Below are 12,903 nucleotides of genomic sequence, written 5' to 3'. Positions count from 1 at the left end.
ATCCTTACCCTTATCAGGAAAATTTCCCAAGAAACTAATCTGCAGTATCTTGCTGCACAATATCACCTGATTATCACTGGACCCTAGTGGAACTTATTCAGTACAAACTTCCGTGTTGACTGTGCCCCTCAGTAGCCTCTCTGTCTCTGAGGATGGCTTTGCCAATGTGGGTTGTGTCTGTTCCCTTCTAGACTCATCTACATCATGTTTTCTAATTTGCAGGAGGAGAGTGTCACGAGCAACAGCATCAAAAGCCTGTCTGAAGTCAAGAAATATGACAGCAATTGCTTTTCCTTTGTCTGCAGTGTCTGTTACTTATCATGGAAGGAAAGTGGATTATTCTGATGTAATCTATTCTCACAAAAAAAGTGACATTGTTTTTTTACTCTCTCCTCGTTATCCTCCAAGAAGTCCATCAAGTTACTTATTCCAGTACTTCTATTCCCAGAAACACAAGCTTTGCTGACTGGCCACATTTACTTCCTTTCTTTTTAAAACCTGCAACACGTTTACTCTTCTTATTATCTGAAATGCCATCCATTCTTCATAAATAGTCAAAGGTAGTTTTTAATATTGTATTGTGACTATTTTGTGGGATAAAAGCTGTGAAATAAAATGTTGTATTGTGTTCTTATTTTCTACTATCATTAATTTCAAAATCACTGTAAGATACATGAAAAATTTAATTACACTCTTAGTAGCTGCACAGTCACAGTAGAGTGCACATTCTGAAGGTTAAAGGCAAGATGGTGTTGTTTCCAAAGTACCTGGGATGTTAATGTTACAAACACCATTGTAGTGTGTGTGGCCATCTGTGCTCTGTGCAACATCTGTAAAGTTATAAGTGACTCTTTCCATATGGTGAAAGTTCTGGAGATTGACAGACTAATTTGTACAACCAGAAGTACTCACATAAATAATACTACACTACGATCTTGGGGCAAGGGAAATTTGCAATGCCATATGTGTTCATTTCTGTGCCAGGTACAATGATTTTAATGAATGATCCACTGCAATGGTATGTGCTTTGCCTGGGAAAACAATACTCTTGATATCTTATTCTCTCTGCTGCATTTCTGAACTTCTCAGACAATAATGCTAATCTCTACTTGAATAAAATCCCATATATTATGTTAGTCACCATGCTTGCTTGATTGATTACATGCATGCCACAAAGCCAGCTCTTGTTGTATTTCCTCTTTTCCAATATTTGTCTAAGAGGGGAATGTCAGTTTAACAAGTCTGGGGGGATTTTTGGTATAATTGTGGGTGGAATGCAATCGTAGTTTTGTGTGCCTAATAATAATTTATGGAAGGACAGATAATTTCTGGAAGGAGAAGAACAAGGCAGACAAATCAGCTGGCTGCAAAACGTAATAAGTTGGACTTTTTATGTAAAAAAATGCATCCTGTAAAACATACCAAAAACAAAAGACAAGGAAAATCAGTGGTGCAGTACCCCAGTTTCTATTTCATACTTGTTTCCTCTGCTGTGGTGTGGGAACTGCACAGTGGGTATGGTCTATGTCTGCTCACCAGCTGCTAGTGGATTTGGTATAATTTTGGACACCCAATGTCCCTGTTAAAGGTTTGAAAGTGTTATTGAAGTCAAAGTGGGATTTGTGATTTATTTCAGAAGTCTTCTCAAAATCTATTTTGACAGTGATTGTAAAAGTAACTAAAGCGAAGACTGCCAAGATGGCTGAGACCACCTGTAATTTGTTGGTTTGAACACCTTTCACTTCAGCTGGGCACCTTCTGAAATTCCTCAGCTTGAAAGAATTAGTTGGCCAATGTGCTGCTTCCAGACCTAGTGCTTTTTCAGTGTAGGTGCAAATACAATAAACTCAAGTAGAATGAAATAAACTGGCACTTGAAATGAATGTCAACATCTGTGTGCAAATGCTCACCATCATTGGATAGCACTATTAGTTATATCTAGATTATTTAGATAGCATTTAGTACTGCAGATTTCTCTACATTGCAGCTCCAGGCTATTAACGTGGAACATGACCTCTTTCCGTTATTAGTTAAGGCAGTAAAAGTAGGGATACAGATTACAATGAAGATCCCTTGAGAAAAAGTACAGTAATTATATCACTAGATTTTTTCATGAAACCATTGAATTAATGAAAAATAAATAAATAAATAGAGGGAAATAATGTGGAAACATTTAGCTAAAGGAATCTCATTTTTTTGGACTGACTTTTCTCCTATCAGAGATGAGATTAAAGGAATGTGGTAGCAAGCAATAGGAAGAGCAAACTCATATTAGAGTGACTTAGGAAAGCAAATCTAGTACTTCAGGGCACAAGCAGATCACCCATATGACTAGCATTGAAACATATATTTTCACCCAGATAGGCTTGACCCAGTGAGGAAATAAGCCATGTAAACTTTATCTGAAAGATAATTGACAGAGGCAGGACATTTCAGCATTTAGACTCTTGATCTTTTCTGGCCTGTTGAAACCTACATCTCTATGAATATTTGCAGTTACCGCAGGCTGCCGTTCATGTACTTGCCCAGGAACATCTTAGGGATTTTTATGCTGCAGTTTCATGTCTATTCAGAATGCCTTATAAAATTTGATAAGAAGTCAATAATGACATGCAATTGGATAAGAAACTACACACAATGTTTATTTGTTTGATATCAAAGGTACTAGTGAATGGATATGGGTATGAAAAGATAAAGTACACAAAGAGTCAGAAAGATCAGTTAATTGTACTATTGAACATTGTTCTCAGGATCTGCAGCTTTAAAGTGCTAATTAAGGTTAACTGGTAACTTCTCATATCTGTATCAGCTGTTGTAAGAGACAATCACAGCAAATTGGGTATGCATCCCAAGGGAATGTTTTTATTAAAGAAGCTAAAATAAGTTTTCCCTGTGATTCAGGTGAACATGATCCAAACAGAAAAAGATAAAAATCACAGAGTATTATGATTTACCGTGGACCAAATTCATCCAACTCATTCCATTCTCTGAATGACTCATTGCAATATTATCAAGAGAGAGTTGGGAATGCTTATTACAAATAAACAAGGACAGATCTATTTCAAAAGAGCTGATGCTGTCAGGAGAAGCATCTATGAGAAGAAAATAGATACAGGGATGAAATTTAAGGTTACATATTCAAACATCTTTCTTCAGATTTTAATTCAACACCCAGGATTATCTTTCAAAGTGCTGTGCTTCAAGCACTTGGCTGAAAAGAGACAGGAGGCTTTGGGACATACAGAATTTGAAAAGCTCACAGCCAGTCATGTAAGCTTTATAAAGGCTGCCCTATTTTACCTGAAGACAGACACAGCCGCACATGAATATTCATGAATTCTAATTCAATAAGGGATAGCAATTAGATTCTAGTATGCACAGCTTAAGGATGCTTTCCTTCCTCTCTCTCCAGTGTATAACGCTCTTCAGTTAAACAAATGCCACGTGTTCATCCTTATTGTAAACAATCAAAAAAACTTTTTAGTTAATACTAAGGTATCCTACAGATTGATTGCTTTGTAAGCATCCCTCATCTAGGTAAAAAAATAAACAGCAATATATGGTATAATGCTTCCATGCTGCGTCATGCCTCCATATGCATACAACGCAGCCTATGGCTGCCTTTCAAATGAGCAAGAAAGGGTACAAATCTCCTTTGCGTATGTTTTCCAAAAGCCACTTTCTTTCCTGCAGTGGGGAAAGTTGGAAAAAGAACACTTTTCTAGATAATTCTGCACCTTTCTCATCACAACATGATTTGCCGCTTTCCAAACAGTCAGGATGGCTCCCTCAGAACAGCTGCCCTGCAGGCTCCTTTTACCCTTGGCAGCACAACTCTCAAAGACACTGTGCTGCTATTTGTGGCTTCCTACCACAGCTGCACATCAAATATACAAAGCAGAAGACAGGCACGCTTTGGCAGTAGAAATGAAACTATAATATGAGGACTAGAAGAGAGTGACTTGTTTTTTATTGTTCTGGTAAGAAATTAGTAATCAAATGTACAGAAGAAGGTAATTGGTGCTTCAAGCAATTGTTCCAGAAAGAAGTGTTTGTTACCAGGAGAACAAGGGTCAAGTTCACTAATTGTAGACCCGTAATTAGCAATAGGCTTAATCTAGGAACATTTTAAAGTTGTATCCAGGATTTGTTCATCCAGTTTAGCATTGCCCACATATCTCTTTCTCTCATCACCACCCCAAATGACAGAGAGAAAAAGAACTGTTCCTGAACAGAGTGGGAGTGGTAATGCTTTAGTTCTCAAGAAGTTGGGAGAAATGGTGAGAGGTTGAGATGCACTGAAGTGCAGTCTGACTTTGCCCCGTAGGTGATTGATTCAGGTATTAATTAGCTGCATGCACATAGGTATTTGGTGCCATTTTTAATACCCTTGGGTATCTTGCTTGATCTCCTGACCTCCAAATGTTGCCCCAGAAGGGCACAGGTTTCTTATAGGTCCTATGGTACTTCTGGAAGCTCTGTGTGAATGTCTCTGAGGTGTCATGAATAAGTGGAATGCACTTCACTCAGAAGACAGACTCAGCAATATGTCTTACTGAGGTAAAAAAATAATTCAACAGAGTTCAGTAAATTCAATTGAATTTAACAAAGTTTAATAGCGGTGTATCAAGATTCAGTAAGATGGATGACAAGGTTCACCTTGTTAATTACTGCATGGAAGAAACACACAAAGGAAAATTGAGTTAGAATCAAGTTAGTGTTATTCACACAGAGATCAGAGACAAAAAGGGTAAGGAAGACCTCCTACTGAATTGCAAGGTTCAGAGTGGACCACCTTTGCTTTCTAAACTCCTTATGGAGCCTAGGTGTGGCTAGGCCCAATTTTAGTCTCAGACTTGGGCAATAGTTTACGTCTAATGGAATTATCTATACAACGTTTATAATAATTAATATTGAGTAGCTACATGGATTAGTAATGTTTCATTAGTTCATTTAAATATTAAATATTTATTCAACATGCTATTAGTTACTTATTGATGATCTGTTGTGGCTAAGAAATCTCTCCACCTCAGGCAAGGAAGGGGCTCTTAGGTAAGGAATCTCAAACCTTGAAAGGCATCCCTGCTCAAGGGCAGAGTTACCTGGCATGTAGTCCAGCTGCAATTCAGAGAGAGCTGAAATTGGGCACTTCCAAAGATCTGCTGTTGGTAACATGTCTCTCTGCCTCGAGGAGCAACCTTGAGAGGTGTCCTAGCTCAAGTGGAGATCACTGTCATGCAGCCACACTACCTTGCAATGAGAGCTCAAAGAAGGCTCACTTAGGCTGTCATATTTATGGAATAAAGTGGTTGCCTTGAAGTCAAATTACAGGCGATATAAAGGTATGCATGAGACTCCTTGTACCCACAACCTTCTTTGTTCCTTGATAAATGAGTCTTGGAAAAACCACTTTTATTCACTTGTCAATCGCATGATTGGTGTTCCAAACTTATATCCATCCATGCTCACAGTGTCCCTCTGCTCCTTTGCGGGTTTTCAGAGAACAGATTGAAGCTAGAGGAGTTCTTGACCTGGCTATGGCTCAGGCCTTTACCTCCTTTGGAGCCTGTACCAAACTACCGCTAGTTTGGTTAAGGGGTTGAGTGTGTCCATCACAAGAGGAATGCAGTGATAGCTTGCATCCAAAGGACACAGGTTTCACATGAGCACACTTAAAAGTTTTCACTGGGAGAGGCAGTTAATGAACCACCAGTTCTGCTGCTCTTTATCATATTTTGTCCAATTTCTCTTTGCAGTAACCTCAGCAACCTTGCAGACCCTGAGTGTGAAGCTATACCTGCTAGCAAGAACGCTTCTTCCTAGCACACCTTCCTGCTGTGAGAGCGAACAGTGTGCAGTAAAGGAAGTGGGTATCCAACAGATTTATGCTCTACCTTTTGTGTACTTGGTGTGCTGGGAGTACATGCATGAAAATAAATGAGTAACATCAGTGGGTGTCACTGCACTGCAGGCATGTCCATGGTTCCCTTTACTGCCCCTTCCCTGTCATACTTTGCTTGCAAACTATCACAGTGCTGTAAATAAAGACTCCTTCATAAAAATTATTCTTCTCTTTTCTGCATAAACCTCTACCCAACACTCACATCCAGGACTGATCACCAATTCACAGGAAATCCTACATTTCCTTTACTATAGTTTTCAGGCCACAAACCTTGATTAAACACTCATGAGCTTCCACCAAAACCAACTATTTCCTTTTCCTTTCCCACACTGGATTATATGCTTCTGCATTACCTCACATTTTCTGCAAGTGTCTTCAGAGGAAGAAAATGAAGACAAAAAACCTAAAATAACAGACTTAGCTAACGTCTCAGTTCGATACAGCAGTCATCTGGCAGAACTGTGGGATCTGTGAGAATGAAGTATCTACAGATTCCCCTTTAAGAAGATAAAAGATGTCACTTCTTCTGGTTTATGTAACTGTCTTTCTGAAACAAGATTATTTAACTGGCAAATGCTGTGGATTTTATAAGAACTAGAAGACCCTCTTCAGTGATGTAACACCCTCCAGTGTGGCTTGTGATGACTATTATATATTTTCTTACAAATTTATCATGAGAAGCAGAATTTTGGCTCCCAATACACATGGGCAATGTCATGAGATTGTATTCTATTCCCCCTTTTTTTTTTTTTTTTGAGGGGCCTGGTGGGTAGCAAGATAAAGTGAACAAGGGATTATTTCACAGAAAAGCATACTGAGGCTGCAACCTTTAAATTATAAATTCTATCTCCAGCTCTTCTATCAGCTGACATTAATGTTTTGGCACCCCTCAGGAGGCAAAGTTTCATATCTGAAGGAGTTGGTGTCTTTTTAGCAGCTGAATAACAGATAACTGATAATTTCCACATGTCACTTCTGGTAGAGCTGCAAAACTCTCAGTCCAACCAGAGGCAAACCTGGCAGTTTGTGTTTTTGTCGTACAGTTTCTCAGAAAATACAAGATTGGGTAATTGGGTAATCATGTAAGCTACGTTGATTCATCATAGCTATGACGTCTTCTATGGCTTAGAACACATAGAGAGGTTTATAGCTGCTACTGCATCAACGGTGGAAGATCTGGTCTTTAGTCCAAACAACAAGGGCCTATATTTTTACTTCCAGAATGACACTGAGCATTTGGAGACAAAACAGTCGAGAACTGCGTATGGTGTGAGAGACAACCAGACCAATGCTTCCTCAGCCAGGAGGGAACACCTCACATCTGGATGTACGACCTTTTCCATTCACCACACAGCACTAAAATATTTCAGCAAAATATGTATTTTGTTGTCCTTTGTAGTTTGGTTTATCAAGAAAAAGATCTGTTCTTATTTAATGGGTACCTGATGTGAGTTTCAACACCACGATGTATGATGAGCTCCTGTTCACGCCATCACAAACTCACTGCTGTGTTTCCCTCTTGCCTGCAACCACTTAGGGGAAGTTCTCTCTCCTGCCTTGCGTGTACTGAAGTGCTGACCACACTGGGGTCCAGATCATGGTGGTATCCCCCTGAAGGTGTTTCAGTAGTAGAAGCCACTTTTCACTGCCTTATTACAGGTGTTGGACAGTTTGCAGCTTTTAAAGTTGTCAGATGTACACCGGTGGGGTACAGAATGGACTAAAAGCCAACGGATTTGGGAAGCTATTACATTAGTTTTGATGTCTCACTACTACTTTTCAAGGTTTGAAGTTGCCTGTACTGCATATTACAGTACCTCTGATGCTTATAGAAAAATAAATCTAAGGTAAATACTTATTTTAAATAAGTTTCTGTTTCTTTGTAAACTGATTAAAAGGTTGATTTTTCTATTCTTTGTAAACAGATGAAAAGAGATCTGTACATTTGATACTGAAATAAATTTACTTTGGCCTTGCACAGTACCTTTTGTTCATATAACATGTAATGGAAAAGCTAATTGACATTCTGTCATTTCTTTTTCAATAAACTGAACTCAGTGATGCTGCCCTCTAGAATCCGTGACAGCTGATCTATTTCCAAAATAAACCAAGGAACTAAATTTATTTGCAAACAAAGATTACCTCCTTCTGGAAGCCATGCTAAGCCATTTTTTCCCTGTCAACAACTGGTACAAGGGAAAATGTTTAAAAAAATACTTCCAAACAGTTAAAAATCAAAAGAGGGACTGTATTTCACAGGAAGCAGTATTTCACATTGGAGAAAAATCAATCCTAGGTAGTTTCAAATGTTTAAAAAAAATTAGCAGCTCTGAAAAAAACCAGCATACTGGTAAATAAGACAGGAATTCAGTAAGTAAAACATGAATGGTATTATACAATTCCAAGAAGAAAAATTATAATAAAAGGAAAATTTGAAACTTTTATGTCATCATCCATGGAAGCATCTGAAAGCACATTAAAATATTAGTGGATGCACGCTTTCCTAATTCTTCTGTAAAACAAAAAGGATGCCAAACACCATTTCTTGGACAGTACAAAAGCCAAAGGTGCTACAGAGAACTGTCAGGGCATGGCAGCTTCCTGCGCCAGGAGTGCTGGGGTCTCCCCGGATGGGTGATGGCAGGGCCTGGCAGCCAAGGCCTGTCCCATCCCCAGCCAGGAGCAGGGCAGCTGTGGGGGGCCATCGGGCACCTCCCAGGGGATGGGGATGAGGCCAGGACAGGATGTGGCCCCATGGGTGGGCCTGGATTGGTGTGGTCATGGCCAGACATGGCCTATGACACGGAGGGAGCTGTAGCTCAGGCAGGGGCAAAAATAGCAGAGCCTCAGCTTAAAAGCAGCTCCCATGGGCAGGATTTGGCCCTGGTTGTGGCTCCCATGCCATGCCCAGACACCGAAGGAAGGAAGGGGACAGCCCATGGCTGCCCTGGCCCTGCATAAGCCCTGGGCCCCGAGAGCCAACCCTCCAGGAGCGGGGATGCAGTCAGGGCCCCACATGGATGTGAAATCCCTGTGAAGCTTTGAGGAAGAAACGCCAGCAGCTGCTAAGAGTAAGCACTTTGACTATGTAATGCTAAATTAGCGCTGAGCGATACTGGGTTGGATAGTAACCTAGGTATGCATTTCCCAGAAAGCAAGAGAGCAATGTGAAAATAAAGGTTTTCTTTAGAAAATAGGTTTTTGTCTGCATGGGATTTTAATTGGTTGACATAAGTGCAGAAGCTTCAACTGCAGGATGAGTGTGTGTTCATAACAAAAGTCAGGCATGTTCAGTGAACCAGTAGATAATACACAGTCACTAGTGTGGCTATTAACCATCTGCACAGATCTTTTAGTGTAATAAAGTTGAACATGGAAATTTTACAGATGGAGATATTACTCAGAAGCACATTTTACGTTGCATTAAACATGTAAAGCGCATTTCAAATTAAACTGAAGCATTTGCTTGCAGCCAAAATGCCTTAGTTTTGTTTACAGGTGATCCCCATCAGTTTTATTCTGAAAGGGACATATACATGCTATTCAGCAAATAGAATAATAAAGTTTCTATATTATTTTTTAAGTAGATTTCATTTTCTACTATCTCATTAGCATTTTGCTTTGAATGTAATACACTGGCAATTACTCTCTCTACTCCTTTATTAATATTTAAAAACTGTATCTTCTTGTTTTCCTCAGAGATACAGGAAGCAGCAAAATGGAACAAACCCATCACTGAGCTGTGTTCTGTTACTGTATTTATGGTACTGGCTGATGCATTATGGAAACTTTTTGAAAAAAAAGAATGGCAGGGGTTGGTTTCTAAATGTGCAGTAACACAGTGCTGGCATTCTTACATTATACCCTGAGTAGTTTGTTACCTGCATACGTTATTCCTGTGCAGCCTCTTCTGTACATAAAACTTTACTTACAGCGTTTATCCTGAGAAAAAAACAAATTTAAAAAAACCCTCCTGTTCTGCCTATTCCCTGAACATTTCACTTCCTTTCAAATGCCTTCCTGTTTTTTCTTCCTGGATGTTCTACCTATAGCTGATCATCCTCAAGTAAAGAACTGGGTCTGAGTTTCCATTAGTTTATTTGCGGGGAAAAAATTGCACAGCGCTGAGCTGGGTTAGTGAGAAAAAGAACGTACCTGGAGCAGAACTGAGAGGAAAATAGAGGAGATACAACTTCCACTCCCTCAGGGGTTGCACTTCTCCTGCCTTTTCTGTTGCCTGCTGAAAATGCAATTCATTTCACTGTTCCACAGTCTGATTACCTCGGTGTTATTTTTATCTGTATCACTGTTCCTTATTATTTGTCTTGTTATAATGCCTAGATCCCTCAGCCAAGATCAAGACTGTACAAATATGGCCTGAATCTGCCAGTAAAACACTGCAAATTCTAATGGAAGAAGCAGGAATAAGAACAGAGAAAGCAAACATTATTGTTTCAGTTTTACACAGAGAACAAGACAGAGAGAGAGACTAAGGGAAATGTGCCTGCATCTGAGAGCCTAGCGCCAGTCTGGATGTCCCACTGTTCCCAAAAGAGATGGCAGATGTGACAGCCACAGTCCTCTGGATGCTGCTGGACACCTGTTTGGGTGTATGGCTAGCTGCCTCTGCTCAGGTAACCAGATGCCTATATTCAGCCCACTTGAGGTCCCTTGCTCAAGGTTGTTCAAGGAGCGCATAGCAAAGCTGTGCTTGAACATAAATCCCATGAGCTCCAATACACAAATCAGTTCTTCCTGTTTTCAGCATCTCTTTTCCCTTTCTCCCAACCACCTACACTACTGCTGTTACGAAGCAGAATATCCTTTCCTGCTTTAAATTTTTGTTCTGTTTCGATCTTTGTTTTTGGCTCCTGTCCCCCTTCCTCGCTCAGCAGAAGACTGAACACTGCTTTCAGTTGGAGGCTGTGTTATACAACGTTCTCCACCCCTCCTGCTCTTTTGTGGGCATCTCCTCCCACCCTCAGCATGCCAAACAACACTAATGTACTCCCAAACGCGGGGATCGAGAGCCTTTGCAATTTTATTTTAGCTAGTGTGCCAGTAGCTGTTGGCAGACATGCAAACAGGTGATGTATTAAAAAACTCATGTCTATGAAATACCCACTCACAATCAGCTCTCCAAATTAATTACATATGTGTGAAAGAAACATTCTTCTAATTCATATTAAATGTGTTCCCTTTTAAGAGTCACATTGCACATATATTTTGAGCAGGATTAAGTAGAAAAGATTGATTTTCTTAACAACCTCCATTATTCTCTGTAGTCACATCTTTATTTCTTTTCCTGACATTAAGAAGTCATCCCATTTCTGTGTTGGCATTTTTATCTTCTCTTTATATCCTCTCAAAAACTCGTTTTATTTATTGAATTTTTGCTGACAAACAAAAGGATGAGAAAGAAAAATGTCTTAAAGCCACACATGCAGCAAATGGCAAGGGCATGCTGTATTCTTCTAGTGCAGATGAGTAACTTGTTAGCATTAACTTCACTACTTTAGATCCACTGTCCTTTCCTTCTGATTCTGCTTTAGTTCTCTTCTACCCAGTGCTTTGGACTCATCTGTTCGTTCTGACATTTCCTGTTTTTTTCACTGTGATCGCCCCTTTTTTCCTTAGAGTTTGTCTATTTGATTAATTCTGTCTCCAAGTCCGTTTAGTCTCTCTGGCAACCCCTTTGGTATGAAAAAATTATATGTTTATAACTCCACAGTGTCTGTAGTTCATAAAAATGTCACTGTCAATGTGGCATTTTTTGTTTTACGTTACCAAATCTGGATGAATCTATGTTACTTACCTACCTTACAAAGACCCTGAGAACAAAAGCAATTTTAGGGTTGGAGCTTCTTGTCCTAATGCCAAGCTAAATGGGCAGCACTGGCTTAGCTAATGCAGAGCTGCCAGAATAAAGATTGTCAGGAGAATGGGCACTAGTGGATGATGAGAAAAGGTATAATGATACCTGCTTCTTAGTCCACTATAGGAAGCCAACCTCTGCATATGCACCTTTCTGTAAACTGCAGTGTTGTTTTGTCTTTAATGTATCTATTACGCGATCTCCATAACAGATGTAGGCTGTAGGAGGACCGAAAGGGCTTTAACTGCGCCTTGCCCCAGTTGGTTTCAGTGTCCCTCTCCTGCAATATGGAGGTGTTGCTTTTCTGCAGACAGCATATTACCTGAGCTGGTCTTCAGCCAGGCCGAAAGGTCGGACCAGGATTTTGATGTATACTCAGTAAGCCTCTCCAGAGAGCTCAACAGCCTTATGATCATGGGCTGAGGAGTGCTGTTTTGGTTTTGTGTACTGTTTTGGTCTCCTAATAAAATGTCCACACCAAGAAAGTCAAGGCTACCAAAACATGTCTGGTGACGGCAGTGGCTGAGCTCATTCAGGTACACCCTCGTCTTGAGACTACGTATGAAGCAGCCAATGAAGAAGATGGGTGATTTCATCACACTTTGAATCTAAATGTGGCTATGGAAGAGCATATGGCTTCACAATTGTTTTTTAAGTTTTTTTTTTCTTTCTCTTTCCTGGCACAGACAGTTGCTGTCATTTTCACGAGATGAAATGTGCAGTGGTGTTATACTTGATGCTGAAATTCACACATATTTTTCTTTAGCAGCCTCAGCCAAACTTTAAAGAATTTCTAACCACTGTGGTTTGGAGGTTTTTTTTAGAAGGTACTTGATCATGATGCTTTTAGCAGGTTTAATTTTGAAAATGAGGTGATGTAATGAATTTAAGAGAAAAAAAAAAAAAGCCAGGCACAAAAGAATAGGAGAACTACTGTTTGACACCCAAAGACCAACTGTTGAATATTCGTTCTGTTGAGCTTTTACGAGTGTAATCTTTTGCAACAAAAACCCCAATCCAGTAAAAAGATCTGTAAGTGTCCCTTAAGGGGTCGGGTCCTTCAGTGGGGTGCCGGGGCTGAGGAGCTCTATGAGCCCTGGGGTGCCGTGACCGGCAGCGGGGTCAG

The sequence above is a fragment of the Mesitornis unicolor genome, unplaced genomic scaffold (assembly GCF_000695765.1).
Source record: "Mesitornis unicolor isolate BGI_N332 unplaced genomic scaffold, ASM69576v1 scaffold12376, whole genome shotgun sequence".
NCBI lineage: Eukaryota > Metazoa > Chordata > Aves > Mesitornithiformes > Mesitornithidae > Mesitornis > Mesitornis unicolor.
Note: the sequence above shows the minus strand (reverse complement) of the source record.